At 33.5% G+C, this 20,620-nt stretch overlaps 1 protein-coding gene across 2 annotated transcripts in view; it reads left to right on the top strand.

Moving 5' to 3' along the window:
* The first annotated feature begins 4,382 nt into the window (after nucleotides 1–4,382).
* The window catches only part of LOC126887948 (beta-1,4-N-acetylgalactosaminyltransferase bre-4-like), a 115,349-nt gene continuing 99,111 nt past the window's right edge, over nucleotides 4,383–20,620 (top strand). The window contains exon 1 of one of the 2 annotated variants that reach the window (XM_050655897.1): nucleotides 4,383–4,594. The gene's annotated coding sequence lies outside the window, so the exon portion shown is untranslated. Of the gene's footprint in view, nucleotides 4,699–20,620 lie in introns of both variants that reach the window. The other variant, XM_050655898.1, reaches the window with a different exon arrangement.

Raw genomic sequence — 20,620 nt, 5'->3', positions numbered from 1 at the left:
TTTGTTTTAAAAAAGAACAAAAACTGTTCGGAATTAAATTATGTTTTTTTATTTGATTAGGCTAAAAGTTGCGCTAATATAAATTAAGTAAATAAACTCACCTTTCGTTTAGCGGCTCCGCTTTTATGCTGCTTAAGTGACATTATAGGTAGTTACAAGCGTATAAACGTAATGTATTTAAACAATATTAATTAGCACTCACAAACACTAGAACTAAAAATTAATCCGAACTGAATAAATAAAATTCACCAGCATCAACTCACGATTCACAATCTAATGGTAAATGACTAAAAGCTAACGCCAACACAAGTAGGTATGAATTACTAATTGTCGTCTTTGACGTTCTTCAGGTACTTTACTTGGTTGTAAACAAAAGCTTTACTTGTTGTTAAGCTTAAAGGGTAAAGTAGGTATATTTTATATTTCATTTCTTAACTTTATGGCACCCATTGAAAGACATCTATTTTTGTCAAACACCTTTAACTTTCAGAGCGATTTAAAAGCATTATATCGTAAGATTTCCGAAAATGAGATGTAAAAGTATACCTGCTAATCTGTTGCCATTTATGTCATGTCATAAAAGGGTGGTTATCGGGTGTTCCTTTCCTTTTCTCTCAGAAAAAAGATTATATGAAATTGTCAATACAATAATTTCAAAGTAATTTTTACAATAAATAAGAGGAGTTTGGTAGGGTAAGTACGACGGCGCGTCAGAATGCCAAATACGTAATTTTAGACAAATGTGTAGGTCTTCTGGGGGCCCCTTCAACCTGGGGGCCCGGTGCTACAGCACCTCTAGCCCCCCCTAAATCCACCACTGATTAAAATAAGTAAGATAAGCAAAACATTTGTAAAATAAAAATGTTTACTACAAATTGTAAGTTATGAAAAACAAAAAAAAAAAAAAAATAGAAAATGCTAGTAATCTGGATTTTACTTAATTGTACCTACTTTTTGAAATATTTCATTAAGTTGATAGATTGGACATTATGTAATCACTATTCAAAATTCATGGATCACATCATATGCTTTTTTTACGATGGCATTGTTTAAAAGTGAATTCCAAATAAAACTAATAAAAAGGCGCAATAATAGAATCTAAACAATTAATGTAAGATACATAAAATTATCTCGGTTACTATTTACCATAGAGATTAATTTTCTAAATCACAATCCTGTCCTGTTATCTAGTGGGTGGCGTCTACATGCTATATTAAATAACACAACCATTACATCATAATATATGTTCCCAATTATTAAAATCGACGTTGTAATACACCTGAAATTTAAATATTATCTATAAAAATACATATATTCGTTCAACAACAAATTTATCACGTTTTCAGTCATTAAAATAATTAATAAACTTAGTAATAATAAAGTAACATAATGCCCGATACGAACTAACTCATCAACTTATTGCTATATCTACTAAGATTTTCATAGTTTTCACTGTATTCCTTTACTCAATGGTTCTCTTCAGTTCTTTCTGTTTTGCCAGTCCCCTTTCTACAGATTTCTTCTTTTCATTTCTTCATCTACTACATCTCTGAAAGATCTTCGGGGTCTCTGACTTACCTCTCTTACTTCTTCCTATCGGGCTCCACTCTGTTATTCTATTTATCCAACTTCTTTGGTCTGCTCTTCTGACATGTTCGTACCAGGTTAATCTCTTCTGTTCGATGTAGTCTACCATATCGAGTTCATTCCCATTATTTTCTTAATCTTTATGTTCTATCTCTTCTTGTTAAGAACTTATTGCTAAAAAACCTAATCAAAAGCCTCGGACTGGACAGGAAACTTTAAGACTAATTTAACTATGGAAAAGGATCACGAACTGTGGAATATGGAATGTACAGGATCTTTAAAAAAAAAAGAAATTCTAGGTGTAAAGTATATTCTTGGTGATTCTAACGCGAACATTGGAAAAGATCCAAGATCTAACTTGGAAGGCGAATATGGGTTTTTTTGGGGTCGCTGATCACAAAACTGGGGTCCGTTGAGCTCTACCACGTCAGATAAAGGTCATTTCAAGATCAAATCAGGACAAATCCACAAAACTGATTTGACCTGGAAATGACCTTTACGTGACGTGGTAGGGCTTATCGGACCCCAGTTTTGTTATCAGCGACTCCAAAAACCCCCTAATATACTTTTTCAGAGTGATTGTGTCGATCTATCTTGATTTGACCTTGAGCTAGACTTAAGATAGGTTATAGGACCCCGGATTCGTGATCAGCGACCCCAAAACCCCTAGTCATATGGTTTCGTCAAATAGTCCAACATTTTTATTTTTTTGTAAACCTGTGTTATTATTCATCTTTTATTCTCAGACATCTTTTGTCCTCTCCGTGATAGATCAGATTTCTGCCGCGTGGGTCATTATTGGTCTGATTATTGTTTTGTAAATTCTGCCTTTTATTTCTTTTCCGATATTTTTATTTCTCCATATTGTGTCATTCAGGCAATCTGCTTATCTGTTTGCTCTATTCACTTGATTTTCCACTTCTGTTTCGAACTTTCCGTAGCTAGATAGTGTGATGCCTAGGTATTTAAACTCCATCACTTGTTCTCTTATCTGACCTTCCAGCTCCAATTTACATCTTATTGGATTTGCTGTTATAACCATGCATTTTGTTTCTTTTTGTGGAAATTAACATGTTAAATTTTCTGGCGGTTATATTAAATTGGTGCAGCATACGTTGTAAATCATCTCCACTTTGAGAGATTAGCATTGCATTGTCTGCATAGTAGACTATTTTAAGTTGTTTTTCTTCCATTTAGTATCCTTTTTTAGTTCTTACTTTTTTATTATTTCATCCATGATCAGGTTGAAGAATAAAGGACTCAGGGAATCCCCTGCCTTATCCCATTGCCAGCTTCAATTGGGTCAGTTAGTTCACCTTCTACTTTTACTTTTAAATATTAAGAGTTAAAGGAGTACTTACTTACTTACTTTCCGTGTCCGGACCACCAACAACTTTAAATTCTGTATTTCCAATGGTTGGCCACATAGATAACCCTGGCATTTGCTATAATTAAGTCTTCTTCTGTGCAGGTCTCTCACATCTCTGTGCATGATAGTAGATCCCGGCTGGTCTGAACCGCGCCACAGTCGCAGGTATCGTCCTCCTGGTATCCCCATTTTTTCAGGTTACTAGCACAACGTGAAACGCCGGTTCTTAGTCTGTTAAGCGCTTTCCAAGTCGGATACGGTAAATTGTGTCCAGAAGCCATTTCTTCTGAGGGAGGAAAATTTGTCGCCGTAGCTGACGCTTGTCATAGGTGTATTCGGCGCGTCTCTGGCGCTTCGGGGATGGATCTTGATGTTTTCAGGAAGCTTTTCCGAGATCTTAGTCTGCTTGACTGATTTTGGTGGTCATATAAGGGGTGTCTTCGGTCCGTCTCCTGCTTTTTTTCGTTCTACCTCTGACGTGACCTTCCTCCTGATAGGTGGTGGAGCAATCCCAGCTATGGGGTACACCTCTTCGATAGGTGTCGGTTTCAGGCAACCCAATATTATACGAACCGTTTCATTTAGAGCCACATCGACGTTCTTTGCGTGAGCAGAGTTTGTCCATACTGGTGCTCCAAACTCCGCGGCCTAAAAACATAATGCTAAGGCAGAAGTGCGGAGAGTGTGTTGTTGTGCTCCTCATTTTGTTTTAGTTAGCTTGAGGATGATATTATTTCTGGCACTTACTTTCTTCTTGACATCTTGACAGTGGTATCGATAAGACAGAGTTCTATCCAGACGGACGCCAAGGTATTTTGGCGTCTCGTTGTGTTCCAGCATCTGACCACGCCATTTCACCTCCAGCGGCCTTCGGACATGCTTGTTTCTAAGGTGGAAAGCACATACCTGGGTTTTTGTGGGATTGGGTTTCAGATGGTTTTTATCGTAGTATAGAGCTAAGTCTCCCAGGGCATCTGCCAGTTTCACTTCGACTTCATTGAAGCTTCTTCCCTGAGCTGCCACAGCTGTATCATCAGCGTAAATAAATTGCCTTGTTTGTTGGTGTATGGGTTGGTCGTTGGTGTATATGTTGTATAGAATCGGAGCGAGGACCCTTCCCTGTGGTAGCCCATTTTTTTGGTCCCTCCACCGACTGTTCTTGAACTAAAAAAGAATAAAGGAGTTAAGAATAAATGAGTTAATAGCCTCGACGTTAATAAAGGAGTTAAGAATAAAGAAGTTAATAGCCTCGACGTCAGGATTATTGAAAAATTATATTGACGTCAAACGGTGATCTTTCTTCAGCGTTACTCTTTTTTGGCTATATTGTAATTTGTCTTAGGTAAAAAACATGCCATTTGGCAACAAGGCCTTAGTAGCGGCGGCCACCAGTCTTTGGCTGGTCGTTTCGCTGCTTCAGACAGTTCAGTTCATCGTCTGTCGGTTGTGGGAGAGGAGACAAAAATGTCGGAGATTGTCTGTCGCTGTCGGTAGTAACATTCGAATCGTCCTTCAAAACTGTGTTTTCTCTGTTGGTGTTAAATTCAACAACTCTTATTTTACATACAATACAGTTAAAGTGAATCAATATGTTGTGGTGTTTATAGAACGATTTTCCCTGAAAACTTGGAAATAATGGTAAATTTCAACACATGTTTTTCTCGAATCTGTTCAGTTACAAAAAAATTACATCACGGTATTGCCCAACTGACATTATTTCGTCTAGACTGGTATTTTTAAAAGTATGTATGTTAAGCAATTTACCAGTAGATAACGATTTGCCATAGGAATACGGGTGTTCAAATTATGCTAATGTTCCGTGCAGACAGATAGGTCAAGAGGTAGAAACACATACACGCGAGGGTATGGTAAATTATTCGTTATTTATGACCAGCCTAGCCACCTTTCACCTGGATATTACTTTGTTTTTCAAAATGTTTAGTGTTTTAGTCATCGTGTTTTGTAATTCGTGTCTTTCTCGATGTAAACAAAGGTCAACAACAATGTTCAATTTTCTACTTATAAACAATAAATAGATAATATTAGAAATAACATATCGAAAATACATCATTTTTATGTTTTAAAATAACATACATATTTTATACAATCAGAGTTTGGTGTTAATTTTGAGAGTAAACTGAATGTAAGATCTCTCTCTAGTCGTTTCCCCATTACTGAGGATCGTGATTTCTTCCAGTATTCCTAACATTTTTTTTTCATTTGTCTCTATCTTCAGCTGCTCTAGAGCTTCGCAGAAAGAGTTTCCAGCTGCATTATTAATTTGGTCGGACCATTTAGTTGGCGATCGTCCTCTTGATCTTCTCCCCCCCCCCCCGGAACGTTTCCAGAAACAATTAATCTCTCCAAACTATCCTCACCTCTGCGAACCACGAACCACGTGACCGAAAAATTGCAGAATTCGCTGCAGACTGTGGAGAGCCTTTTTTTAATCTCGAGAGTGTAAAGACCAAATTAATACAAATTTTACTGTCATCATTTTACATATGGTCAATACCGGCGCTAGGGTATAAGGTGCCCGCCTGTCACAACTAGTACCTAGAGGCCAGTCGCGGAACCAGCATCGTTAAGAGGGGGGCCGATTGGCTAAATTTCAATAAAAATAAATGAATGTTTTTATAATCTTTATATTACCTATAGGCCAATCAATGACGGTATTTGACTCCGAATTCCATCCTTCTACATCGATTTACTTTCTATTTTCACAGTAAGTAGGGAATAGCTCAAGAAACAAAGTCTATCCTATGCGGATGTGCGCTTTTATCTTGGGGGTGGTTCCCACCCCTTCCCGGGGGTGGAAAATTTTTCGGTTAAAATAGCCACGAAAGTGGCTAGAGAACCTAATTCTAAGCAAAAACTGTTCTATAATTTTTTCTTGAGAACCCGATACTTTTTGAGTTATTCGTGGTTAAAAATTGGCCATTTTCATTGAAACATAACACCTTTTCGAACGGTTTTTTGCGAATACCTTAAAAACTGCTCCTAACTAAATAAACTGTATACAGGGTGTCCAGAAACTCTACCGACAAACGAAGACAGGAGATTGCTCAGATAATTTTAAGACAATTTAACCCAATTCACCTAGTCCGAAAATGCTTCCTAAGGGAGCTAGAGCTCTTTGAAGATGGCGTCATGTAATTAGTCTTTCTTAAATACCTCCAGAACGCTTCTATCTAGAAAAACGAAAATTTGTATACATATTTACTTTCCAGAAATGAATCGATTCCATTCATTGCGAATTTCTAGTACCGGTCATAGGCGTCCGTTTTGGGTAGAACAACGGTTATTTTATCGCATAACTTTTTTGTCTTCAACTTTTAAGCATTTTTGATACTGGATTATTAAATTGTGAGGTATTCTAGTATTAAAAGGTACTCTTACTTTAAGTCGGTAGGATACACCGTTTTCTATAAAAATCGATTTGAATGTTTTTAGTTTTGGGAATTTGAAAAAAAAAATTGAAAAAAATTAAAAAAAAAAACGATGTATTTTACCAACTTAAACCAATAGTAACTTTTAGTACTCGAATATCTCATAATTGAATGATCTAGTGTCAAAAATACTTAAAAATTAAAGACAATAAAGTTATGCTATAAAATAACTGTTGACCTACCCAAAACGAACGCCTATGACCAGTGGTGTCATGGCAAAATTAGCAGTGCCGGAACGCACTGCTAATTTTTGTTTACAAAACCTAAATTCTCTATTTATTTTTTATTTCTTTTCTTAACCAGTGTGGGAACGGCGTTCCCACGCGTTCCCACACCATGACACCACTGCCTATGACCGTTTCTAGAAATTCGCCAACAATGAAATCGATTAATCTCTGTTAGTCCTGTCGCCAGGGGGGTACAAAGGCCTCCTGTATTCAGATGGGACTTACCCAAGTTTTTTTTATGTATTTTGACCTGTAGAACACGAATTTTTTGGGTAACAGTTGATCCGGATGTCGATAAGATTGTTATAAACCAAGAAGTTAAGGAATCACATAACAGCGATTTCTCGCAAAACAATACATTTTTTTGTATTTTTTGGGCCATTCTAACCAAAAAATGTTCCTACAAATTTTTTCGTAGGATGCATAGTTTTCGAGATAAACGCGGTTGAACTTTCAAAAAATCGAAAAATTGGAATTTTTGAACCCGAAAAACTTTTGATTAAAAAATAAAATACCAATTCTCTTTACCGCATTTGAAAGTTCAAGTCAAATTATATCGGTTTTAATTATTTGTATTGCTAAAAATGTATTATTTTATTGTTAAAACAAAGCTATAAACACTTAGTGCTTGAGTGATGTTTCAATGATTTCTCATTTAAAATCGAACGAGTACGTAGAGGAGGTAAAAGTGCAAGCGGGACTATTTCTAAGTAGCATGCATTAAAACGCATGTATTAGGCACGGGAAACACTATGTGTTCATAGCTTTTTTTAACAATCAAAAAATAAATTTTTAGCAATGCAAATATTCAAAACAGATACAATTTGACTTAAACTTTTAAAGGCGGTAAGCAGAATTGCTATTTTATTTTTTATTCAAACGTTATTCGGGTTCAAAAATTGCAATTTTTCGATTTTTTGAAAGTTCAACCGCGTTTATCTCGAAAACTATGCATCCTACGAAAAAACTTGTAGGAACATTTTTTGGTTAGAATGACCCAAAAAAATGTTTTGTTTTGCGAGAAATCGCTGTTATGTAATTCCTCAACTTCTTTGTTTATAAAAATCTTATCGACATCCGGATAAACTGTTACCCAAAAAATTCGTGTTCTACGGGTCAAAATACATAAAAAAAACTTGGGTAAGTCCGTCTGAATTAAGAAGGCCGTTGTACCCCCCCTGGCGACAGGACTATGTAATATAAATAAATGTAAATTTTTTTTAATCTTTTTTTTTTTAAATTCAAAGAACGAAAAATTTTCAAATCGATTTTTCTAGAAAACGGTGTATCCTATCGACGTAAAGTAAGAGTATCTTTTAGTACTAGAATACCTCACAATTTAATAATTCAGAGTCAAAAATGCTTAAAAATTAAATACAAAAAAGTTAGGCGATAAAATAACCATTGCCCTACCCAAAACGGACACCTATGACCGGTACTAGAAATTCACAATGGATTGAATCGATTCATTTCTGGAAAGTAAATAAGCATACCAATTTTCGTTTTTCTAAATAGAAACGTTCTGGAGGTATTTAAGGAAAACTAATTACATGACGCCATCTTCAAAGAGCTCTAGCTCCCTTAGAAAGCATTTTCGAACTAGGTGAATTGGGTTAAATTGTCTTAAAATTATCTGAGGAATCTCCTGCCTTCGTTTGTCGGTAGAGTTTCTGGACACCCTGTATAATATTTTTGTAGCGTATAAAAAAATAAAGAGACTCATTCCTTCATAAATCTTCTAGTTATAGGTAATAAAAAAAGAGATTTGGTAGGTGAAAAGAGTATGTTTTTTGGTGCATGCTCAAATTGGTGTTTTCAACTTAAAGCAAAAGCAATAAAGGAAAGGAAATAATAGCAAAATGGTCGATTTTAGGTGTATAATGCCACTAATTCCTTTTGTAGTGCTTGAAAAGACCTTTAAAATGTTGATTATATTCAAACTAAGCGAGATCTGCCGCAAAAAAATTGATGACCAATGTATTTTAAGAAGAACTGAGAAGTATATTTAACCCATCATCCATCATAATTTAAATGCATCGTTTTCCTTTTAAAATACTTTTTATTATAGTGTTATTTCTATGTTTGAAAAGTTGGACTAGTTTAAAATGAATGGTTTTTGAAAAAATACGATCAAATTATAGAGCGCATTTTTAAATTTTCTTAAAAATCTTCCTTTTTCTCCATGTAACTCGAAAATGATAAGAGATACGAAATAAAGGTACCACCCAAAAATGTAGGGTTTTATAGATAAACAATTTGTTTTTATTTTTCATTACTGTATCTCTTATAATTTTCAAGTTATATGGAGAAAAAGGAAGATTTTTAAGAAAATTCCACACCTTCAATTTTGAACCAATCAAAATACGTTATTTTGACAGATCACCATGGCAACGGAGGTATTTTATCGGAAATTTTTTGCTCGTGGGGTACCCAACAGCGAATGATAGTGGAAATTTTTTGACGTTTACAATAACAGAACATTTTTGACAGACTGGTTTTTATTTGTTTACATAATTTAGTTTTGATTCATTTTCTATCACTTGTAGTTACTCAAAACTTATGTAAAATTGAAGAATATACTATTTTCTATCTTGAAATGGTATTCCCATGCAACTACAATGAGTAGAAATTACGAATTTGAAAGCCTAAATAATTGCTGACAAAGCTATGGCGCGCTATTAATCTGTTCATGCAGCTTTGGATTTTCAAATGCAAATTTGGTGTGGAATTTTCTTACCGAATACCACGCGAAGTCAAATTAATATCCGGAAATTTTTTTGAGATCATGAATATTTTGAAAATTTCCCGAGTCCCAATAATTGAAATAATTTGACCTCTAGTGGTATTACTAGTGAAAATTTAAAAATGAGCTCTATAATTTGATCTTATTTTTTTCAAAAACCATTAATTTTGAACCCGTTCAACTTTTTGAACATAGAAATAACACTATAATAAAAGGTATTGTAGAAGGAAAACGATGCATTTAAATTCTGGTGGATGAGGTTCACATATACTTCTCATTTTTTGTTCAAATACATGTCATCAATTTTTTTGCAGCATATCTCGCTTAGTTTGAATGTAATCGACCTTTAAGATTGCTCATTTTATGCCGGATTTATACTCAGCCATTGCCACTGCTGCTGCCGTTGCCGGAAATATTGCCCGAAATACGATATCGACGAGAGTGAGGTGTTCACATCAGTTCTTCGCCAATGTCCTCACAACTCATTTACTGAAAAAACCGAACGACTCTTCAAGAATGGAATGTGACGACAGCATCGTGTTGCTCCCTTAAGTCTCGGTTTCCTCGAAAGCGGCACCGACAAACTGCGACCGTAACACTGAGATGAATGACGTCATAAAAAACTGTACCACGCAAAATAATAGCAGTGGTTTCCAAGGATGCGTTGGAAGCCACCGCTTGCTGAGTTATTACACATTCCATTGCCGCATTGAAGAACCTTGAATTTTTCACAGTAATCTGACGTAATTCATCGCAGTGCTACGGTCGCAGTTTGTCGGTGCCGCTTTCGAGGAAACCCCTAGGCTTTACTCACGTGCCGCTTTGCCGGCGGCAAGTGAGAGAGAGAGAGAGAGTAGTTGAATGTCAGGGTTGTTTCGTTTTAAACATTTTGTTTTAAACGACTGTTTTAAACATGTTTTAAACATGTGTTGTGTATATGTTTAAAACAGTTTTTATTTAAAACAGTTTAAAACACGTTTAAAACGTTTAAATTAAACAAGCGTTTTTTTTTCATTTTCTTTATTAACCCGGGAGCAGTCACGCTCACTTCTGTCACGTAAGTATTCGCGCGTAGAGAAAAATCTCACAAAACAAATGTAACTACGAATTTAAAACAAATTTCTATTTTATTCTAGGTATTTTTATTTTTATTTACTTGTTATGTTAAAAATTTCTCTTTCTAACAATTTTAAAGCTAATTGGTTCTCACCAAAACCATAAATTCCACAAAAAAAAAATAAAAAAAATATTTAAAAAAAATCCCACGCATTACTACAATCTTTCTCGAGACACTTACGAGTGGAAAATTATGTTGCAAAATTTTTCATCGAGTTATCACGGAAAAGAATAAAATGTGAGATTTTTTCTAACGGCGCGACTGCTCACGGGTTGAAATAATAAATTAATAAATTTCTCAAAACTGTTTCAGTCTCATAATAATCTTGTAATCTAAAATTATCAATCTGATATCACGTCATCACTGATGCAATTAATATCTTTAAAAATTAAAACCAACTTAGTAGCTTTGATATTGCCTAGCCGATTACGTAGTTTGGAATGGTAAACCGTATGTTGAGGAGAAGAGTATTTCTATGTTGGCTGACGATGCATTATAAGCTGTGTGGAGCTGTTGAGCAAGTTCCAATGCTGTAGTATTTATATTTTTCATAGAACGCCACCATGTCTGTGATATTACATTCTTAAATTAAATGTTTAGAAAACGTATATGGTTTAAACGGTACACACTTTGCCTGGTAATTAATAATAATTTTGGCAATGCTCCTAGATGATAATTTATAATAGATTGATTTTAGGTTTATTTCCACTAAAGCGCTTTTCAAGCAAATTTGCCAAAAACTGAACCGGGGTCAAAGCCATTTCCATACGCTCCTTGAAGCTCCTTCGTATCATGTACAAAAATTTGCCATTTGCATGTTTAAAAAAAAACACTCAACACCACAAAATAACTTACAGTAGGCGTTATTACAATAGCCAACTTGCAATGATAATTTATAAATAGTAAATAGTCTGGAGTTCCCCAGGCAATAGCTCCTAATTGCAATTGGTTTTCTTATTTATTAGGTTAAAGAAAAGTTAAAATCAAAGTTATTAATATTATGTTTAAGAAAATATGATTTAAAGTGTTTTTTTCTACATTTTATTTGTTTAAAACATAAGAATTAAAATTAAAAAACGCATGTTTAAAACAAAAATAAGTCAAAAATGAATAACCATTTTCAATTTCGTTGCAAAACGAAAATACAGCCGAACCATATTCTAGTCCAATCAGAGAGTGCATCAAGCACCTCTACCGGTTTCTACACTTATTAGTCTCTCATCAGGAGGCACATATGCTGCTAGCTCTCCCTGATCCAATCAAAACAAACCCCAGCGTGCAGTCCCGGATTGCAACGAACGAAATGGCATAGATGCCCTAGCGGCAACTGCTAGCAAAAAGACTAAGTTTTCACTCTAATGGCATATAAAACAACACAATGCTATTCTACACCCCACCAGAATGAAAACAATGGGAACCTTCTCTGGTTACACCTCCGAGGCTTCTACAATTTGCAAGCCATACGGATGCTGAGACTAAGGAAGATGAGGGAATTCTACAATTTACAATTCACGTCCCATCTGTCTGAGAGGTCCCACAAAAATAAGTGTTTAAAATAAAAAAAAAACACGTGTTTTAAACATGTTTTATTTGTTTAAAACATAAAAGTTAAAAACAAAATAAATCATGTTTAAAACAAGAAAAAAACGTTTTAAACAAAAAAAAACATGTGTTTTGTATAAAATTAAAAAAACATGTTTTTTTGCAACCCTGTTGAATGTGAATGCTTACTCGCGCTCGCTCTGCCAGTCCTTTGACTTCCATCTCGAAAACCGACTTTTGAGGGAGCGCCGTGCAATGGCAGTAGCATTAGCAGCGGCAGCGCGAGTGATCTATTTACACATTCACGCTGCCCACTTCTCTGCCCAATTCCCTGTCCAACAGGACTGAGTATAAATGCGGTATTAAAGGTCTTTTCAAGCACTACAAAAGGAATTGGTAGCATTATACACCTAAAATCGACCGTTTCTCTATTATTTCAACTTGAATAAACCAATATGAGCATGCACCAAAAAACATACTCTTTTCACCTACCATATATCTTCTTTTTTTTAAATATTATAACTAGAAGATTTATGAAAGAACGAGTCTCTTTGTTTTTTTATAGTCTACAAAAATGTTATACACAGTTTTTTAGTTAGATGCATAGTTTTTAAGGTATTCGCAAAAAACCGTTCGAAAAGGTGTTATAATGTTTCAATGAAAATAACCAATTTTCAACCACGAATAACTCAAAAAGTATTGAGTTTACAAAAAAAAATATAGAGCAGTTTTTGCTTAGAATTAGGTTCTCTAGCCAATTCCGTGGTTAGTTTAACCAAAAAATTTTCCACTCCCGAGAAGGGGTGGGAGTGGGAACCACCCTCAAGATAAAAGCGCACATCGCCATAGGGTAGACTTTGAATAAGGAGATAAGTAGAGGCTATTTCCAAAATTTCATTAAAATCCATGCAGTAGGGTAGAATTCGGAGGTAATATCCTATTCTTGCTCCCATTGACTGGCGTACTATTAAAAAAAAAATTAAATCACTTGGTTTGCGAGGGGAGGCCCAGAGCCTATTTTACTTCAAATCAGGCCCGAAGCAGTACACAATTTTCGGGCCCCTAAATATAATTTAATAATATGTAATACATAATAACTTTTTTAAATTAATTATTTAATAGAAATATAAGTTGCACAAGAAAATAAAATTTTTATTAACAATAAATAAAATTTATATTTAAACAATTAAACATTGTTTAAGGGGATAGGCGCAAGATTTCGGCTTCAATGCTATTTAAATGCATTCGTTTTGTTCGAAGCCTGAGAAAACTAATAAGTATTTTTGAAAACTTTAAACTCGCAGAATGAAAGATTATGTTACTACCGAGGGCCGAAAGTCCCTGAAATCGTCGATAATGTTTATTTTAATAAGTTGCAAGGGTTAAAAAAGAGAAAATTGAGTGTGATTTTTAATTTTAAATATGTATCTTATTCAAAAGAAACTTTTTATCTATTCTAAGAGACATTCGGCCCTCGGTAATAATGTAATCTTTCATTCTGCGTCTAAATTTTTTTAAAATATTTATTAGTTTTTTGAGGATTCGAAAAAATGAATGCATTTAAAGAGCATTGAAGCCGAAAGTTTGCGCCTATCCACTTAATTACAACTCTTAGCCCGGCCGCACATCAAAGAAACATGAAACGTAAATTACGTTTCATGGAAATAAACCACTGCTAAACAAATATATATCCGGCCATTTATGAGACTCTGCGAAAATAAAAATGTGTCATGAGCACGAATCACAGTCGTTTCATTAGTAGGCGGACTTTGAGATTTTTTTAGCAGTGTTTTCTTTTCATGAAACATGTTTTTCGTTTCATGTTTCATGTTTTTCGTTTCATGTTTCTTTGGTGTGCGGCTTGGCTAATGGTTATCATTTATCATTGCATGTTCGTAAAATGAAAGAATTTTGAAAATTTGTTTTGTTATTGTAATAAACATGTTTTGTTTGGCGATCTTTCCGGCCCCCATACAAATACGGGCCCGAGGCAGGTGCCTCACGGGCCTAGTGGTAAAATAGGCCATGGGGGGGCCGATCGCCCCTCCTGGGATCCGCCACTGGTATAGGCGCCCTTCGGTTTTTTTACATTAGCATTTTGTATACTACCAGCCAAAAAGCTCATTTTGGCGGCCTCCAAGCAGGGGCACCCGCCTGCAGTGCATCCCTTGCAGGCCCGTGATTGCCAGCCCTGCATGTGGTTGTCTTTTTAACACATTAACTGCGGGAACAGTTTTTAAATAACTCCCTATTTAACGGAACGAGGTCTTAAAGATCTCGTAATAAACATAAAACTTCTTATTTGGCGGATAAAATTTTTTTAAAACTTCCCCACCTGGTAAAGCTGTGAAATGTTTTTTTTGAACCGTTTCTAATGTTATTGATAACGTTTGAATCCTTATGGAGTACTCTAGTCGAATTTTTGTAAAACTGTACGAGGTTGATTTGAACCCTTATCTCCATAAAGTATGATTTTTACCATTTGACAACTACGAGGTCGAATAAGCCTCGTGTTTCACGGATTCGCCATCTGATTGTCTTAAATGCATCCATTTACAAAATTTTTAAGAAGACAACACCTTAACAAAAATCGATGTTTAAACTGCCAAACATCACATAATGATAAACTATGTTTGTGTATTTTAAGATATCCTTCAGTTGTTTTTTAAATAAACTAATTTTGAAGTCAAAACGTTAAGGGGTTAATAATAATAATTCTTTCACACTACAAAGCCTACTAATCCACTTTAATCTCACAAAAATCTCGCCAAAAGCCAAAAAATTGATAAAAATCCCATTATAAACATAATATGTATTACAACAGCGGTCACTATCATTGTGACGTCAACAGAACATGGTTAGCTAATAGTGGCCAAAAATGGACAATATATAATTCATGAATTTCACTTTTCTTCTACAAATGTTTGTATTTTTGAGTTTTATTTCAATAAAAATCTTATAAAATTTTCATGGAACTTAATTATTAATTTTTTATTACTATCTAGAAACTGCGAAAAAAGAATATTGTTTGACAGTTTTTTTGGCAGTTTCTCTTGCTCTTCCATCACTCTCTGTGGATGGATTCCTCGTTTTTCATCTCCCTTGTCGATATTGTTTCGTCTAATTGTCGATATTTCTTCCTGTTACATAATATGCGGCTGTATCCTTTTTATTTTTTTATCTGCCGTGGATGGCTGATCTTGCATGTCTGTTTTGAGACATTGGCCGCCATCATTTACAATTTCCTGAAATCTTTATCGGCTGCTGCGCGAAATAATTTTTCTATTTAACGAATATAATACGCATATGAGTCTATCTATATTCGTCTATATTCTACTTTGGAACCATACCATTCTCTAAGACTACTCAGGCATGAAAGTTTCTTTCGACCAATTCATCTCTTTACCTCAACTTTTCCTTCTTCCTTGTATTATAAGGCGAAGTAGATGGTATTTTGGTCTTCTAATTATATGGCCGAAATATTGTTTTCTCCTTTTTGTGGTGTTTATGAGCAGATGTTTTGAATTAATCATTTTAAGAATATTATCTTCATTGGAAGTGTGCGAAACCCACGATAATTTTAGGATCGTTTGATAGACCTGGGCTGGGTATTATCTCTTCACCAAAGTCACTATTTAATACATTCCACCAACTACCAAGGTATTTAAAATGGTTTACATTTTCTATCTTCTCTTTAAGCCACGATCTGTATTGATCTTCGGTTGATTGAACGGCTGTATCGTCAGTGGATATTATATTGTTGATTAATTTTCTGCCTAGTCTTGCTCCCTCTTGTCTGTCATCCTCATCCAAGCCTGTCTGTCGTACTCCACGTTTGATGGGTAGTTTTTCAGTGGGTACGCGTGGTATGACTATCTCCAATTTGGATAGAGGCAACAAATCAATTGTTTTCAATGAAGCCATCAAATTATTAATTTTGTTTTTAATAGCCTTTCAAAATTAACATTGCCTATAAAAATGAATTTTATGCGGTACTTTTGATTGCCGAGATGTTTTTGTTTTTAATGTTTATGCATGACCATTTAATGTACTGCCTGACTCATATTTATAGTGTAACAATCTTTCCTCAGCGATAACAAGGATAATTATTATTTTTAAAAGAAAAATATGTTACAACTTCGCAGATGTGTTTATCTACGTATTTTGTAAGTTAATACTTTCGTTGTTATCAGAAATTAATATAAGTTAAGTATAGAAAACACTAGAAGATCATTTATTATACTTTGCACAGTGTGATTCAGAAAGAATGGTATTAGTTTACCTGAAGATAACTAAGTAACTTCATGTTTGCCTTGAAATATTATATAACAGTGATTCTCAAACTTTTTGAGTTATGTACCACAAAATTCTTTGAATTATTTTTGGTACCATCTAACTGAAATGGGTCCCGGTGAATTCGTAACTATTTTAATCCCCCATCCTAATTACAGGCCAATTGGTAACTCTGACCCTCTCAGGTAATTTTTCGGTAAACGATCAACTACCGGTGAATTCGTAACTAAATAAAGGTATTATAATCTTTTAGACTTGAAATAAACATATGGAAAATCTCTTTGCTTTTAAATTATCAGATGGATTTAAATAATTTATCATTGCTAAACATCTAAAAAATATTAAATTTACAATTACTTGATAAAAACCAAGCTCGTGTCGAGCTATACTTGATGGAAATCATATTTTAACACGTGTTAATGAAACACTATAATATTGTTTCAATTATTTTATTAACATATTTCAATTTTTGCTATTTTTATAGGTACATATAGTACAAATATATAATGTTTTTAAGCAAACCAAGAAACATTCGGTTTAGATTTAAGGTATTAGATTTAATCAATGGTTTCGAATTCAGTTGAAGAAAGTTTCGGGTTGGCAGGTCAGGTAAAAAAAAGTTACGAATTGGCCGGTGTACATTTTGATTTGAAAATTGTTGTCATTAAAAGTTACGAGTTGGCGCGTGTCCACTGAAATACCTATCAAGTTAGGTAATCTAATTAGTGGCACATATTCTGGATTCTGGTGTTTCTGTGTTTTGTGTACTACCCCAAATAATGATATGTACCTCGAGTGGTACATGTATGCCACAGATTGAAAACCCCTGTTATATAACATTGTAATGATTTTAACACTTATTTTATTTAGTTTTTATTTTAATTTATTTACATTTATTTTTAATTTAGGTATTTTTACGAACACTATTTAAACTGTACCATAATTATTATTTTTTATATGTATAATACATTTATTACAATTTCCCAACAATAATATGGGGTTATAGCATATACAATTTATACTCCCCGACTGGTTCTAAAATCTAAATTAGTCTCTTGTAGTATATTTTATTTCCCAAAATGATCATTGGGACCGTTTTTCGAAACAAACGGAACATGATTTTTATGGTCTGCAAAAGGAAATATGGCGATATAAGAGGTCAAAGAACGGAGGTAAAAGAACTAATAGACCAAAACACATAGAAAAAGATAATATGGATTGACCATTTTAAAAAAGGACTATGCAGAAGGAGAACAAATAATGCTAGAACCGGAAACACCAGAAATTACCACAAATGAAGATGTTAATATAAGTACACAGGAAGTTAGAAAACCGCTTTAAAAGCTGAAAAACAGAAAAACTGCAATTAAGGACGGAATACCAAACGAATTACCGAAATCCTGTGCAGCAGCAATAACACAACAATTAATAACATTACCTAACAAAATCATAAAACACAATAAAATACCGGAAGAATGGAGAATGAGCGAACTAATTCTACTATGCAAAAAACGAGATAAAAGAAGCCAGAAAACTGCATGCCACTGTTTAAAGTAATAATTCAACTTTTGCCTCTAAGATTGTACACTCACCGGCACAAACTTCCTCCACCCAACATTTTTGATTAAGTTTGACAATCTATAACTTTATTATTTGTACTCCGATTTTCAAGATTCTTGCATCAGTTTGTAGGTACATGTATTGGTGTCGTTCATTATTATTCCGGTAACAACAAATTTTTCACTGAAAAAAAAGTACGTAAATATAATGAAAAAAACATTGATTCAAAAACGGGGAGCATTAATTTTCGTCCAAAGATCAGTATCATTGGTCCAATGTAAGTAGATACATTAACTAATGCTCAAAAACATTAATTTTTATGAATTAGTACGTTAATTCAATGTACTTTCTAGTTAAGAATCAATGTATCTGTACATTGAATCAATGTATCGGTACATTGAATCAATGGATCGGTACATTGAATCAATGTATCAGTACATTAATTCTTAACTAGAAAGTACATTGAATGAACGTACCAATTCATAGAAGTTAATGTTTTTGAGCATTAGTTAATGTATCTACTTACACTGGACCAACGATACTGATCTTTGGACGAAAATTAATGCTCCCCGTTTTTGAATCAATGTTTTTTTCATTATATTTACGTACTTTTTTGGTTCAGAGAATGTCATCTAAATGTATATTTCTATATAACATACAAATAGTTAATAAGTAAACAAAATCACGACTTAATATTTACATAAATATTACAAATATAGGTTAAAGCACCGATTTTGTGCCGATTCTCAAACTAATCTTAAGTATCTATAAGTTTAAAGAAAGAAAAAACATATATTTTTAATTAACACAAACAACTTTTTATAATGTAATTTGGAAAAAACTGAATAACTAAATATAACAGAAATTGATTCTTCTTATAAAATATATAAAAATATATCTATTTATATTATATAAAAAATGTATACCTAATATCGTGAAAATAAATACATCTACAATAACATCTCCATAAATACATCTCTCTGGGATTAATTATCACTACCCATACAAAAAACAAATCGTTGAATAACATTTTTCTTTGATTTCAAAAATCTAATATGATCTTCGACTTCTTGCTGGGTCTTCCCGATGTAAGAATGATTACTGGAAATCTCTGATGGTATATTTTATTATATATTTGGTTGTCCATCTTTTTTTAACTATTTTATTAGTTCGTACAAAATATCGATGTAGAACCCAAAGAAGAACTGCATGTTAGCCATCTACAATTTATATTAATAATTAATTATTATAAAAAAATAAATCTAAATAGTGAACATAGTTATATTTTTGGGTATCACTTTTTTTATAGAAATATTTTAATTTATCCCGAAAAAAATTGCTAGATGTTGAGATGTTTATTTTTAGTTTGATAGATACTACCGACTGCAAGAGTTAATAATATTTTTCAAATATTTACGGTTTAATCACCTAAAGATTTAATTTACTAATCTTTTATAAGATTATACCATTTAGAAATATTTTCAAATGGTTCCTATTTTCTTTTACTTACGTGTCGAATTAGCATTTGAACACATTTACAGAGAACAAAAATTAATTAATACTAGATATGCAGCATTGAATAATGAAATAGGTACCTACTTACATTCCGTAATGTCTTCATGGGTAGTCTTTTCAAATAAAAATTTATTTATTTTATCCTTGATATGACTTTCACACCGAAGAAAGGAGATAATTCTTTCGAAATTGCTGTCCCATCCATCAATAAGTCCATTTCCAAATGCCACTCCAAAGTCCATATCAATCTGCAAAAGTGGAAATAGAAGTACAACTTTTTTTATAGAAATCCAACAAAATAATTTATAAATAGTTAAAAATATATGTAAATACATACCTTAGAAAAATCAACCAAATCACTAGTGCCAAACACCGCTCCTCAAAGTCTGCATGGTGACTGTCTGCTAGGAGGCTGCAACTGTTGTCACGTGATTTTTTTACACCAATAAAAACACTTATAGAGTTTTAAGAAATGTATCGGTTTATGTACAAGATTGTTGCTACAATGTATTGATCATTGATTCAGGTATATTACATTAATACAATGATTGCGTTACATCAAAACAATGTATCGAGTTATTAATCAAAGTCGAAAACATTGATTCAATAAACGAGTTCGTAATTTAAAGAACACTGTACATTAGTGCAACGTTTTATATTCATTAATTTAACCGCATAATTCTGATGTATAGTTTCATATATACAATGAACAAATTATTAGTATTATGAAAAAAGTCATTGGATTAATGATTCTACTCATTATTTTTTAATGAATAGAATTACATTGTAATAATGGATATGGTCATTACTTAATGACTACGTGTTTATCGTATTAACGAAATGTTCATTGAATCAGTGTAAAAAAAGTCAATGATTGGCGTTCATTGGTACTATGTACCGGCGTTATCGAAATGCCTCCCACTTTTTCAGGTAAATATTTTCATACATGAAATGCCTCCCAGGTACAATCGAAATGCCTCCGTTTCGTTAATTATTTAGGCTGATTCTAGCTAATTCTTATTGCAGTGTACCTACATAAAATTTGTTTCACATAAATATTTCACAGTACGACATACACATTTCTTTCTAGAAAAGAAAGTTGTTACCCGACAATCTAATATCCAGCTTTTCTGGGTAATTCCAATTCCGATTTTAATCTCTTCCATATGTATAATTCCATTTTATAATTCCATAAATAAGTACTTTTGCCTTAATCTT

Source organism: Diabrotica virgifera, chromosome 7, assembly GCF_917563875.1.
Source record: "Diabrotica virgifera virgifera chromosome 7, PGI_DIABVI_V3a".
NCBI lineage: Eukaryota > Metazoa > Arthropoda > Insecta > Coleoptera > Chrysomelidae > Diabrotica > Diabrotica virgifera.
The sequence above is the reverse complement of the archived record's forward strand: the minus strand, read 5'-3'. Positions and strand labels throughout refer to the sequence as shown.